Source organism: Lepisosteus platostomus, chromosome 10 (genome assembly GCF_059453375.1).
Source record: "Lepisosteus platostomus isolate fLepPlt1 chromosome 10, fLepPlt1.hap1, whole genome shotgun sequence".
NCBI classification, from domain to species: domain Eukaryota; kingdom Metazoa; phylum Chordata; class Actinopteri; order Semionotiformes; family Lepisosteidae; genus Lepisosteus; species Lepisosteus platostomus.
Window position 1 is genome coordinate 21,642,457 of NC_142620.1, and position 13,419 is coordinate 21,655,875.

A 13,419-nucleotide genomic window follows, 5' to 3' on the forward strand; every position below is an offset into this window, starting at 1 on the left:
CAAGAAAATAACACAGTGATAGTGTTTATCACGCAAACATAAATAAATAAGTATTATGTGGTATATGATGATAAAACGTAAGATAACTCTGAAGCCAAGAATGTGTTTGATGTAAAATGTTGTCGAGATGTAAAATGAAATGTAAAAAATGTTTCGGTTCTCAAACTTTTTAAGTGCTTTTAGCATTTGCTAATTCTTATTATGTGTGTAATCGAGTAATGTGTAGGGTACTCTAATGGACTAACTAATACAGCCTCCGGCTATAGGTTCCAACAGCAATTGTGTAACAGTAACAGGTAGATATTTTGTCAACTGAATTGGTCTGCTTTGGGTAGAAACAATGCACGGGCGCCTGGCTGATTCCCCCACCCCCCGCATATTTACGGACTCTGTGTGTAAAGTGTAGAATTTCATTTTTTCCCTTCAAATTCAAAATTCAGTACAGTGATCGGAAACCACTGACGCGTCTAAAATAATGTAGATTGCTTTGATGTGTAAAACCACAAATAAAGTTTTCTAATAACCCTGATGCTTCAATCTAGAAAGCCAAAAAAAAAGTATATTTAAAGACAAAAATGATAAGTGCTAATGTGAGCTGCTAACTTTAACTAGCATTTTCTTTTTACATTACCAGAGGTTTGTTTTCAGTTTCTTGAAGTGTTAAAATGATTTTGTGTCCGTACTTTACAATCTTACTATTACGAACTTTGAAGGTATGATTATTAATATCTATCACCAAAATGGCCCCTTCCTGTTTTAAGAGATCCATGAGAGCAATATTTGCATGCCGTTTTCTTTGAGGAAATGTGGCAATGATGCTTTGCAAGGGTGGAAAGTGTATCTCTTTGCACTAAATCTGGACTCGCACTGCCTTGCGAAAGCAGTTAGTTATTTCCATTCCTGTTTTGTTGAATGAGACATGACAATGTGCATGCAGTTTTAAAGTGAAGATTTCACATAACTCTTAATAGTTGTTTTGAAAGCTTCTTGATTTTCATAGTGGAATCAGGTTGAAATTCGCTGCCTGACTGAGAAACCTGTGGATTTATTGTTGAAATCATACGTGGACCACTATTATTGCACACAGTACAAGTACTTGTGACTTGTGAAAGTAATTTTGTGCACTTTAACTTTTGCCATAGTAAGGAAGGTGAATACTTATCCATTTTGGAGTTTAACTGTTTATATTCACTTTGTTCTACACTGCAAAAACAATATTATTTTTATAGTTAATGGATTGTCTTGAACATAAGTTGCCTGGACAGCACGGTGGCACAGTGGTTAGCATTGCTGCCTCATGCTACTGAGGCCCTGGGTTCAATTCTGGACCTTGGGTGCTATCTGTGTGGAGTTTGTATGCTCTCCCTATGTTGGTGTGGGTTTCCTCTGGGTGCTCTGGTTTCCTCCCACAGTCCAAAGACCTACTGGTAAGTTAATTGTTTTCTGGGAAAATTGATGAGTGTGAGTCCGTGTCTGTGTTTGTGTACAGTATGTGTGTTCTCTGCGATACATTGGTATCCCATCCAGGGTGTACCCTGCCCTGCTCCTGTTGCTTGCTGGGATAGGCTCCAGCAAGCCTGGTTACCCAGAATTGGATGAAACAGTTACAAAATGGATGGATGAGTTACCTTAGACAAATATTAAGGACTGTATAAACTTCAGAGCTGTATTATTAAGAACTAACATTAGTGTTAGAAGAGGGCTTGACTAGAACATTTCGAAATGTGCTGTTTGTTGTTGTCGTCTCTTTGTACCGAATGACATAGAGGGACTTTGACAGAGGTTTCAGACTTGGGAAAGGCACCTGGATAAACAAGGTCCCTTTAGACACAAATTGGAGAAATACAGTCCTACATTGAAGAGTCAAGGTCATTACTGCAAACACTCCACGTCAGGGGACACAGGTCAGCGTCATGAAACAAAATGTAATTGTTTAAAGTCCAGAAAGCACAAGCAGTCCCCTTTCAACGTTTGCTTGACCCTTATATAGAGTGCTACCACTACACAATCTTAAAAGGACTAAGGTATAGCTTTTAGTATTAGGCAATTAGACTGTTTTATACTGTAGATACAGTACTGTAGGTAGCTATGAATAACTATAGAAGGAGACGTGTGGGCTGCAGGAATAAAGTAGTATAAAACTTTTTTTCCCCACAGATATTTCACATGAAGTTAAAAACATAGAACTTGATGAATCCAATTTCCAAAGCATTTTGAAGATTAAAACAGAAATGTAATACAACTACATGTTAAAAGAAAACTCCTTGACAAACCAGCAAGCCAGCGGGGGTTTTAAGTCACCTTGTTATTTTTAAATGTTCTCCATTCATCTTGGATTTTTCTCAGGTGTTATGTAGCTTTTTAGACTGTTTAAAAAAACTACAGGGGACTCAGTTCTAAAAGCATGATGTGCAAGTGTTAAAATTGCTAAGAAGATGTTAACGTATCTGTTAAAACAAGTGGTGACTAGATGTTAGTTGCAGGCAGACATCTTCTTTTGGAGAGTTACTAAGTCAATGAGTGACTGTTTCCTATATTCATTTATAAGATGATGTTGGACTTTTTGTGACTTTTTGCTCTAGAGCAATCATCTCCTTCCAGTATTTTTATTGTAACTCTAGTTAAATGCCAGCCTCAGACTTCAGAAAATGAAACTCGATTTAAAGTATTTTCCATAACAATGCTGTCTCATGGTTTGCTTTGCACAGCTAAAGTTTAAAATGCTTAAGGCGGGGAAAAAATGTTTTTTTTTCCAGAGCTAAAATGTTTGCAAATGGTGATAACGTCAATAGTTAATGAGTATTGTGCCTTACAAAATAACTTTCCACAGAAATTGGATCAGGAATGAAATTTAGATGGGCTAAGGATTGGAGCTGAGACCTTTTATAAATAAAAAAAGAATCAAGAAGAATTACTGCTATTGGAACAGTGTGCAGTGGAAACCCATTGGTGCACTCTGAAGCTATAAAAGTATGCTAATTATTTTGTGGCCTTTCTGGCTATCATTCCAACTTCCACCCATCCATTTTCTAACTGCTTCATCCTGAATTGGGGGTTACGAGGGAACTGGACAACAGGTACAAGATGGAGGTACACACTGGACGGGATGCCAATCCATCACAGGGCAGACACACATCTACAGTACAGACATGCTTGCACTCACAATGCTGTCACACCAGAGCCATTTTTTGCAGAAGCCAATTACTACCGATACTATATGTATTTGTACTGTGGATGGAAAATGGGGCACCCAGAGGAAACCTGTCCAAACACAGGCAGAACATAAAAAAACTCCACACAAATAGCACTCCAGCTCCAGAACTCAACCCAGGGCCCCAACACTGCAAGCCAGCAATGCTAACTACATGCCACTGTGATGCCCTCTTCATTGCAACAATAAACACTTAAACCTCGAGGTTCACAGAGACCTAAGAAGTGTCTTTCCATGCAAGATAGGTTGATGGTAGTTGCTAGACAATGGCTTTGATCTACCACAGATTTAAAATTCCTAGCAAGTTCTCAGATTTACTCCAAAAGCCTAGAACAAGGACCTGGCTGTCTGTCTGTTTCTTTACAGGCCAGAAGATGAGATGTTTGGTCTTGTGTGATTGTTCCTGCGTTAGTGCTTCATCACCTTTAGCAGGCAGTGGAGGGTTAATCTCTGTTGGTTCATCGTGACCGACAGTATGTTTCTAAGAAGTACTGTCTGGGGGATTGAGCTGTGAACAGAAGCTGAAGCGTTCATGGTTGAAGAAAAGGGAGCAAGGACCAGGGAAAATCTGAACTGAGAGTGTATTGGCTGCTTATTGCTGAACCTGCACCTGATTAACTGGATTGATTCCTGGTCTAATAGGTATGTTGTACACAGGTCTCAAACAAGGAGTGCTACAGGTGTGGGGTTACACAAGTGTTAAAAATCCTGAGAAGTTGTTGATAGGTTTAATCAAACTGTGAAATAAATGGAAAATGGATACTGTGGGTTTAAAATCTTTCTGCAGATAAAAATCAATCTCAGCCTTAATAAAAAGAAACAAATTACAATGAGCACTGCAGTTGTTTTTTGCTCCTTTTTACACTGCATTCATTTAATAGAAAAAGTATCCTGACAGTAGCAAGAATGTCCTCTTGTCAAATGCTAGTTACATTTTGGGGAAATCATTAACACCTGATCCACAAAGTGTGTGACTATAGCAATGCCAGGCTGTTCACAAGTCTTGTGGGGAAGCAATTAGAAAGGGATATTCTGTGAAACTCTCAAACTACATCAACACCAAGGAAGGAAGCACATTTATCTTACATTTTCATGGCGGTTAACATGTTTTTTGTGGGGTGGTGGGTGTTTATTATATTATTGATTTCTTCAAACCAATTATAAAGGTGAGGCGAAAGTTAAGAGAAGCTTTAATAAGACATTTAGTAAACAAATATATTAGGTTTGAGTCTGCAGAAGATCTTCAGTCTCCCCATAAGATATTTCTGCAGTGTGTAACACTAAATATCATCCGTGTTGCTTTCTTTCTGGAAAAGTAAGGTTATTTTAAACTCTAACGTAACAGCTAGAATTGTCCTTTAAATGTTTTCAGCAAATCCTAAATAGAATGGGGTATTGAGCTTTTGTAAGCGTTTTAGGTAATCTGTGTTGATCATGAAAAAAGAACATTAGGCTGTTGACTTTCTCCTCCTTCTTTTCCTTCATGCTTGCTGAGAGGTCTTTATCAGTGGTTGTTCTTGTTCATTTACATTCTTAAACTTGTCTTAGGTTAAACCGGGACAGGCCCAAACTGCTGAGAATCGTGAAGCAACTGGAATCTAGCACCTTGCTCCTTCAGCAGTCTTCAATCGTGCGGTAGAGCTTTCATAAGATCATGTTTAAAGGCAGGAGGCAAGAGTGGAGAGGACTTTAATTTACCTTAGCTATCCTGGGCTCCAATTGGAAGGACAGTGTCTTGCATGCCAGCACATCATTGTTTTGTCTGGGATTAAAACTGTATTTAGAGTAACCTACAGATTACATTACAGAAGGCATTGTTTCTATTCTTGCAGGACATGGTTATTTTCTTGATCCGCAAGTAAAACTGGTTTTGTTGGTGGACCAAGCTGACAGGTTTATTCCTGCTTGTTTGTTGAAAAATATAGTACAGACTGGTGCTAAAAATCTTTTCATGAAGGGAAACCGGGGGGAGGGATTCCGGACATTTAAGAAGACATTTGTTCAGATGCAGTTTAATTAGGAGGGCTTTTTGCTTTGCTCCAGTGATTTTCTCAAAGCTGAGCACTCAGTGCTTCTGTTGCACTTCTGTCTTATTTTTTGCACTTGGACTATGTGATACCCTGTTTCTATAGTAGTATTCCCAAAAGTAAATAAACAGGGACAGTAGGTGACCAGGTGCCAGAGGTGTAAATTGAATGGGGTGAGATTTGAGTTATGTGCTATCAAAGTGTGATTGGTCACTACAGATTTTTGAACCCCTGAAATATGGTTGTGGCAGGCAAGCAGTAATTAGGTTGAATAGGCTAAATAAATGATCTATTTTAAAATAATGTCGGTCTCCAAACAAATTAGTTAAAAATAAGAGAAGCTTGAAATGTGCCACTTCTTTTGTTGACCTAAAAAAGATGGGACATTAAAAAATGAAAGTAAATATGCTGCTATGAAATGGAAGATTTATTTGTTTCCCTGTCTAACAGAAACCAGCCAGATACAGTGAGGCTTCTGTAAGCATTTTCCAAAATCAGTTGTCCAAGACCACATCTTGCCGAGGTTCTGGTGTTGGCATTCTGTGCCATTTCGCCATTGGCAAGGCTGAATTGTTAAAACTGCTTCTTTCTTAGTGATATTAATAAACTAGCATTTATGAGCAATCAGTCAATAGGATATACTGTATACTACAGTGGCACTGTGGCTAAGGATTTGCGCCTGTGGCTGGAAGGTTGCCGGTTCAAATCCTGCGGCCGGCAGAGGAATCCTACTTTGTTGGGCCCCTGAGCAAGGCCCCTTAACCCCAGCTGCTCCAGGGGCACCGTATAGATGGCTGACCCCAAGCTTCTCTCTCCCCGTCTCTGTGCCTGTGTGTCTAATGGAGAGCAAGCTGGAGTATGCGAAAAGACAAATTCCTAATGCAAGAAATTGTATATGGTTAATAAAGTGGTCTTATCTCTTATCTCTACTACTGATACATGGAGAATAGAGTAATGTTCACTTTCCTTAGTTTCAGCTGATCTGCCACTGAGTGCACTCAGGCCTCTATTTGTAAATAGGTTCACATGTGGTGAACTGGTTGATCAGATAGTTTGGGAAGACCTAAAATGGGTTTGATTTACAATAGTTTGAATTATAAAGGAATCTATGGGGAAAGCTGGTGTTGGTTTGTCGAGAGTAGGTTTTCTTTTGTGTATCTGGAAGAACTTGGTAAAATAGTCTCCTTGCACAGTATTTTCTTTCCTTAGTGGTTTGTCAATATGCTCATGTCTCAAGAGTCCCCTCTGAGGCTCAAGGCTCCCCAGCGATCTCAAGGTCCAACAGAGCTGCCATATGAGATGAAATGTGACAAATAAGAGTAGGCCAACCCTTTTTATGTCTAATTGTAGCTTATTCAGCAATTGGAAGAACCTGTAGCAGGGTGGTATCAAGAAACTGGTAGGATCTTCAATCCTACTGCTGGAGAGCCCAGGTGGTTTTATAGCTTATCCCAAATCTTTCAGTTTTACAAGTCAGGAACACCTGTAACCTACTGATTGTTTTAAGCAGGTTGTGTTCAGACAGCTAAAGATTTGTGTTCCCAATGGCCTGCAAATTACTTGATTCAAGATTTGCCTGCAGTTGGTCAAAATAGTATTTTTCTAAGCCTTAACTAATGAGGGATTTAATGGATACTTAGATACAGGTGTCATGGTGGTGCAGAGGTTAGCATTGGTGCCTCCCAGAACTGAGGCCCTGGGTTTAATTCCTGGGGTGCTATCTGCGTGGAGATTGTGTTCTTCCTGTGTTCAAGTAGATTTCCTTGGGTACTCTGGTTTCCTCCCACAGTCCAGATATGAGCTGGTAGGTTAATTGCCCCCCCTCGTGTGAGTATGTGCGTGTTTGCCCTGAGATGGACAGGTGTCCTGTCCAGGTTTTATCTGCCTTGAGCCTGTCGCTTGCCAGAATAGGCTCTGGCTCCGACTCCACCATGACCTTGTATTGGATAAAGCAGTTAGAAAATTGATGGATGGTTACTTAGAAAACCTGCTGGACTGGGGCTTTTAGAAGTAGGGCAGGAGAATATCTGGTCACTTATTTTACTTGATTTGTCTCTACTGTCTGAAACCACCTTTTGTGTTACCTGAAATTATTTACTGGCCTAACTAACCATCCTACTGATCAGTGGTAAGAGAGAGCTCCATTAAGGATGTTTTGCCAGATTTTTTTTTATTGTGGTATTCTGTATTATTCAGTCAAAAATGAGGACTAGCTAAAGTTCATTTGTAAGGAACATTAGTCCAAGAAGTCTGGTAGCAAGAATGTTTTGTTAACTAAGACACAGTTTGATGTGAAGCACTGAATACTTGGATTAACCACTAAATATGTTAGGTGGGCCAAACAGCCCCCTCTTATTTGTAACGCTTCTTATGACTGTTGTTGTGTGTTAGGTGCAGTGAATCAGTTAGAGTGTATCCTGATTAGACACTGAAAATCCCATTCAGCATTGCGCCAAAAGAGAAAATAGAAAATAAATCGGTGTCCCCTAATGGTTCGTCCAGTAAAATCTGCTTTTCATTGTTGGGCAAGAGTCCAGAGCTTGGTAGCTTAGGGGCAGAATGCAGTCTGTAGATTTATTCTATTACAAGGCATATCTGTTGCAGATTCATTTATATATCAGTTTACATTTGCTGATGTCACTTTTAAATCGGATGTGGGCAAACCTGACGATTTGGTGTGACTGCAGGTTTTCTAGATCTCTCTAAAGCAGCAGGACCCGAAGATCTGGGAGAAGCTACAAAATGAGACCAGCTAATCCAGAGAACCCAGAGACACAGGAGCCCTCCAGGACCAACACTGGACACACCTGCATTAAGTGACTGGTGCTAAGAGTGGCCTACTGCACATGGCTAACACCTCATAGTAATCATCATCACATGGTAAAGACACTAATAGGAATTCTCCTTTAAGTAGTTGAACTGAAAATAAATTTTCATTTACAGTCTATGTAGAATGCTTTCTTATACAGAAGCATGTTTTATTGGAGCAGTCTGAGTAAAGGGTACATCACCAGTGTTCCTCCTTGGTTTGAATCCACAACCTGTCAGTTACAAGTTCAATGCCCCATTCATCACTCCACTCTGCCAGTATTCTTACTGTGTGTGGCACCGGGACTGGCACCGAGAGCTGTAATTGTAGCACACCCTGTGTGTCACTGTGATGGCATAGCGACTCAATGATACTCCTAAAAAGTAAAGCCTTTAAATTTGTCAAAATAATATTGATTTTGTGTATTGCTAGCAGGCTTCATAATAGTGTAGTCCGTATTAAAACTGAAGAAATAAAATGTTTTAATATTTTTCTTTATTCATTGTTCTACTTTACATACTTTGAAATCAGTAACAATAATCACCTGTTTACTCATTTGATTAGCATCAGGGAAAGGGACCTTAGATTTTAATTAGGTGACTAGCAAAGTTTAGTTGTTATTATTAAAGATAGTTGACAGAATTCCCTGGAGCTTAACGGTGTTCTTGGAAGTACTGTATTTGCAACTTTTACAATGAGCTCACACATTTTCATAACCCAATAAGAATAGGCAGGCAAGTCAGCTGTATATATGTATAATGAAGAATAATGTGTGTTTACAAATGAAATCATTACTATTTTCATGCTAATAGAATAATTACTATTTTCTTTAGTTGAAGTTATTTATAACTTTTGTTCCCCAAGTTATCCTTAAATCCCAGGTGACCCAGAAGGTGGCGCTGTTGTTCTTTATCCCTTCTAAAAGTAGGTGGTCTTTGTAGCCCTGATGGTTAAACTTCAAACACTGGAAAGAACAAAAGTTCTCCTTGAATTAAAAATTAACTCTCTTTTGAATGCAAACGAATACTCGTGTGTTATTAAATAAAAGAATCAGGAACTGAAACATTTCAAATGCAGTCAGGCACATTTGGAACGAATGTCAGATATTTTAATTTGCTTACAACGGAAAGTTGCGACGATAGAACTTAATTTGCATTTAATAAGGTCATTATTTTTCCTTTCGGCACAACTACCTAAAATGAATTACAAAGAAAATCTCAGGACTTGTATTTTAACATAAATTAAAATGAATAAAGAGAGAAGAAAAAAGAAACACCCTTTTCTCAGCTACCGACGTATAATTCTAGTAGAGGTCTAGTCCACAGCTGGCAGGTAGCAGCAGTATATGTGTCTTTTACTTCACTGCTACAGTATATTCTTGCCCAAGCTAAAGAAACTGCTGCTGGGTTCCGTGATACAGTAGATGACAATATTCTGTTAATTGCCTGACACTGAGGTGATGTGTTTAACTAGTGCAACACTGAGTGGCTCTGTTTTGTTCAGTGAATCTGCATGATTGCTTTAGGTCTTGCTGACATTCAGAACCCCAAGTAAGAAAATACAAAAATATATATTTACATGAAAGTGATTTTTAAAAATCAGTTTTGATACCACGAAGCAAAATGACAGAATCCTGCCTGTCTGTGTAGTTTCATATAACGATGAGGTCATTTCCCTAGCGACTCATCGGGCCAGGTCTTATCCTGGTTTCCGTGTTAGGAGGATGAGGGAGCAGGAGCCTATCGTAACACTCAAACTGGACGCCAGTCTATCACAGAGCCAACTCCCAGCATTGCTGGTCCCCACTTACAGTATACAACTGGGTGAACTGGAGCAACTGCGGTAGAGTATTTCGTTCAAGGGAACAACAGCAGTGTCAGTAGCAGGGGCTTGAACCTACAACCCTAGGAGTTTCCAGAGCCTTACCTGCTACATTGCTTCCCGTTTTGCTTTAGTAAGAAGAAACTGATTAAAACACTAACATTGTAAGTGTAATGTACAAAATAGATAACTTAAACTTACACAAAAAGCATTTTTGATCCATACGGTCTACAGGCAGTTGAAAAATTTTAAAATTCTCTACTTTATTAAATATGCCCATATAAGTTTAATTATTTTTTTGAATTTTTGTTTTTCTTTAACCACTTGTGCATGGTGATGTGATGGGACGTACATATAATCTTCAAATTAAGTGTTCCCCAAAGTTCAGAATTGAAGGTTATTTTTCAGTGCTTTGCCCGGCTTGAAAGAGTTAACACTAGGAAGCGTGACAATTACTTGGTATGTTTTTGAAATAGCTGTAATTGCTACACTTTTACCCTTGTAGAAAAAAAAAACTCCCTAATTTTCACTTGTTCTCTTGTTTGTTCTTGCACTTTTAGAAACGTCATTACCAGTGATTTCAGGAATCCAGAGCCTGTCAGAATGGGTATCAGTTTGTGTTAATGTATAGTTGTGTTTGCCACGGTGAAGATGTTATGTCGTGTCTTGTCTAACATTACTCTTCATTCTGTGGTTGAAGCAGAGACTTCGCAAATTAAACCGTAGATCGTTTCACTTGTCCGTATGTGAAAACATTGCCCTTTGGAAATGCATACAGTATATGTGTCTAGTCTATGTTTGCCTGGATTGCCATGTTTGATGTCTGGATGTACTGTAAATATACATGCTGTGTTTGTGTATTATTTCTGAATTTAATTACATGGATTATTAGGAAGCATGTGGGGAAATATTTATTATTCAGACTATATTCTTCAGGGATCAAACAAGAATATATTTATTAGGAAAATGTACTTCTGTCCATTTTCTAACTGCTTTATCCAATACAGGGATGCTGTGGAGCTAGAGCCTATCTCGGCAAGCAACGGATGCAAGGCAGGGTACACCCTGGATGGGATGTCAGTCCATTGTACCGCACATGGAAACAAACACACACGTACTCACCAGGGCCATTTTTCCTAGAAGCCATTTAATCTACCAGTATGTCTTTATACTGTGGGAGGAATCCAGTGCACCTGGAGGAAACCCACGCAAACACACTCTGATAGCACCCCAGGTCTGCAATTGAACCCAAGGCCCCAAGGCTGTGAGGCAACTACCCTCTGTATCGCCCACTGTACAAATAATATTAATTATGAGGACTTTATGTATTGATTTATTTGGAAGCAAAGCTACTTTTCTCATGGTCAGGTACTGAAGTGAGGAGACCTGCATTCCTCCTGGGGAGTGGAGGGGGCAATTTAGAGACGTTAATTAATGTAACCTACATGCCTTCAGGGGTGGGAGGAGGAAGCTGAAGCACCTGGCAAAAACCCACGCGAGCATGAGGAGGAAAAATAAACACTACACAGACAGACGCCCAAGGCCGGGTTCGAACCTGGAATACTGGATCTGTCAGGCAGGAATGCTAACCACATCTTAAAGACATGGAAATCTAGTAACGGTTTAACAGACTCGCAGTGCGGTGGGAAAGCTGGAGCCTTCCAAACCTGTTGTAATGCAAAACGTAGGAAACAAAATCTGATTAAAATACGTCTACAGGTGTGATAGTATCCTGGCTGTTAGAGGTGCAGCCTCACAGTTCTTGGGTCCTTGGCTCGATTCTGGGTGGTGTTAGTGGGTTTGCTCTGTGTTTTGAGTGGCCTCTTTCCATGGGGTTGTTTCTTTCTAATTTCCTTGAGCGACTCGCTTGCTAGGTTGGTGTCGGCCTTGTCCCAGTGTGCTTGTGTATGTCCGTGTGCACGCCATGATGGGCTGTTCATCCTGTCCAGGGTGCAGTCCCGCCTGGTGCCCTGTGTTTCCCGAATAGACTCTGGGTGGCCGTGACCCTTACCAGGAATAGGCATGTTTCCCATACTGGTTGGGCTAGTGGGTTAGTATTCAGTGTGTTTACAATATTTAAACCACATTGACTTACAGTATATCAAGACAGAATGCTTTATTTTTCTTGAAGAAAAGCTGGCTCTGGAAAAAGGAAAAGCACACTCAAAATGTATCAATGAAGGCCTAAATCCCACTTTTTATCATCATATTCCCATTGAACAGTAGAATTTCCTTATATCCGAGTTGTAAGGACAGTGAAAATGGGGGGGGGGGGGGGGGGAAGGGGTTTTTCCATTTTATCGTTTGGGATTTTTGAGCCAACTACGTCTTTCAAGTCGAAGCCACAACTGTCAAAAGAAAATGTACAAACTTTTGGAAAAGACAAACAGAATGAAAGAGTAATATTTAAACAGGGTATTGATGATGAATTGCAGCTTGGTAGTAAACATTAGATTAGACTTAGGTACACCGGCTTAACTTGTGCAGTCTTGCTAGGCACACAGTCATGAAGGGAATCTTTGGCAATGTATCTCCCTGTCTGTTTGGTGAATAAAGATAAAGGTTCTTCCTTTACATCTGCTGTATCAGGCTCATTTTCTATGTTGACTTAAGCTTTAAGGGGAATTTGATTTTGATATCTGTTTACCACGGCAGATTTATGGTTGGCTAAATTGTCCTTTTGATACTAGTTCAAATAGCCCCACACAGCCTCTACTTATAAAACATGGAAACTTTTATGTACTTGATTGAAGCAGTAAAAAAGGAAAGCCCAGTTCTGTTAGATTAGAAATGTCAAAATTTGATTGTGACACTGAGACACCCAATCTGCAACCTGAGCCTTTGTAATCTGTGCAACATTAGGGACACACTAACATGGAGTACTGTAATGAGCAGTTTTGCTGTTCTCTGTATCCAATAAAATTCAACCAGAGGAGAATTTTACCCATTTTTTTCCTACAGACATGTTTCATCATTACTCATGATGAAATGAGATTTCATAAACTGTGAGCAGACATAGCTGTTTGGAAAGCTGAAACTGATTACCAGGTTCAGCTAAGCACTGTATTAAGTGCAGTCTTCAGAGATGGTGAGCATTATTCTCCTGTTATTTAAATGAGTTCTCTCCATGCACCAGAAGACTAAAGTTTATTTAAAGTGAGCTTGCAGCCTTCCTTAATATAATGCACTAGGACCCTGAGCCTAAGATTAGGCTGCTGTGAATAAATACTTCCTCAAACTTAAATAAATGAATATAGATTGTTTAAAATAAACTAAGAATTTTATTAAGATTATTCACTGACATAGATGTGTGCAATAAATGTTTCCTTTCAAATGTCTGATCGGCCTCCACAGTCGAGCCAGAATTAGTCCTAATATTTATTTCCAGAAACAATTGTACTGGTTTAGTAGGCTTTGATTGAACTCCCGGTGGACATGTTGTAGACAGATGTTTAGATGACCTCATGTTTGAAGTAATGTTGTTTTTGGAAGGGTGCTCTAGCGTTTCTTTAAATCTTTCCTTATATGCTAGACTTTGCGTCTCATGTAGG

The 13,419-nt window shown here is 39.4% G+C and overlaps 1 protein-coding gene across 1 annotated transcript in view; it reads left to right on the forward strand.

Annotated features, from left to right (window-relative positions):
• Positions 1-13,419, forward strand: part of slc25a21 (solute carrier family 25 member 21) — a 200,066-nt gene that overhangs the window by 889 nt on the left and 185,758 nt on the right. The gene's annotated exons all lie outside the window — the stretch shown is intronic.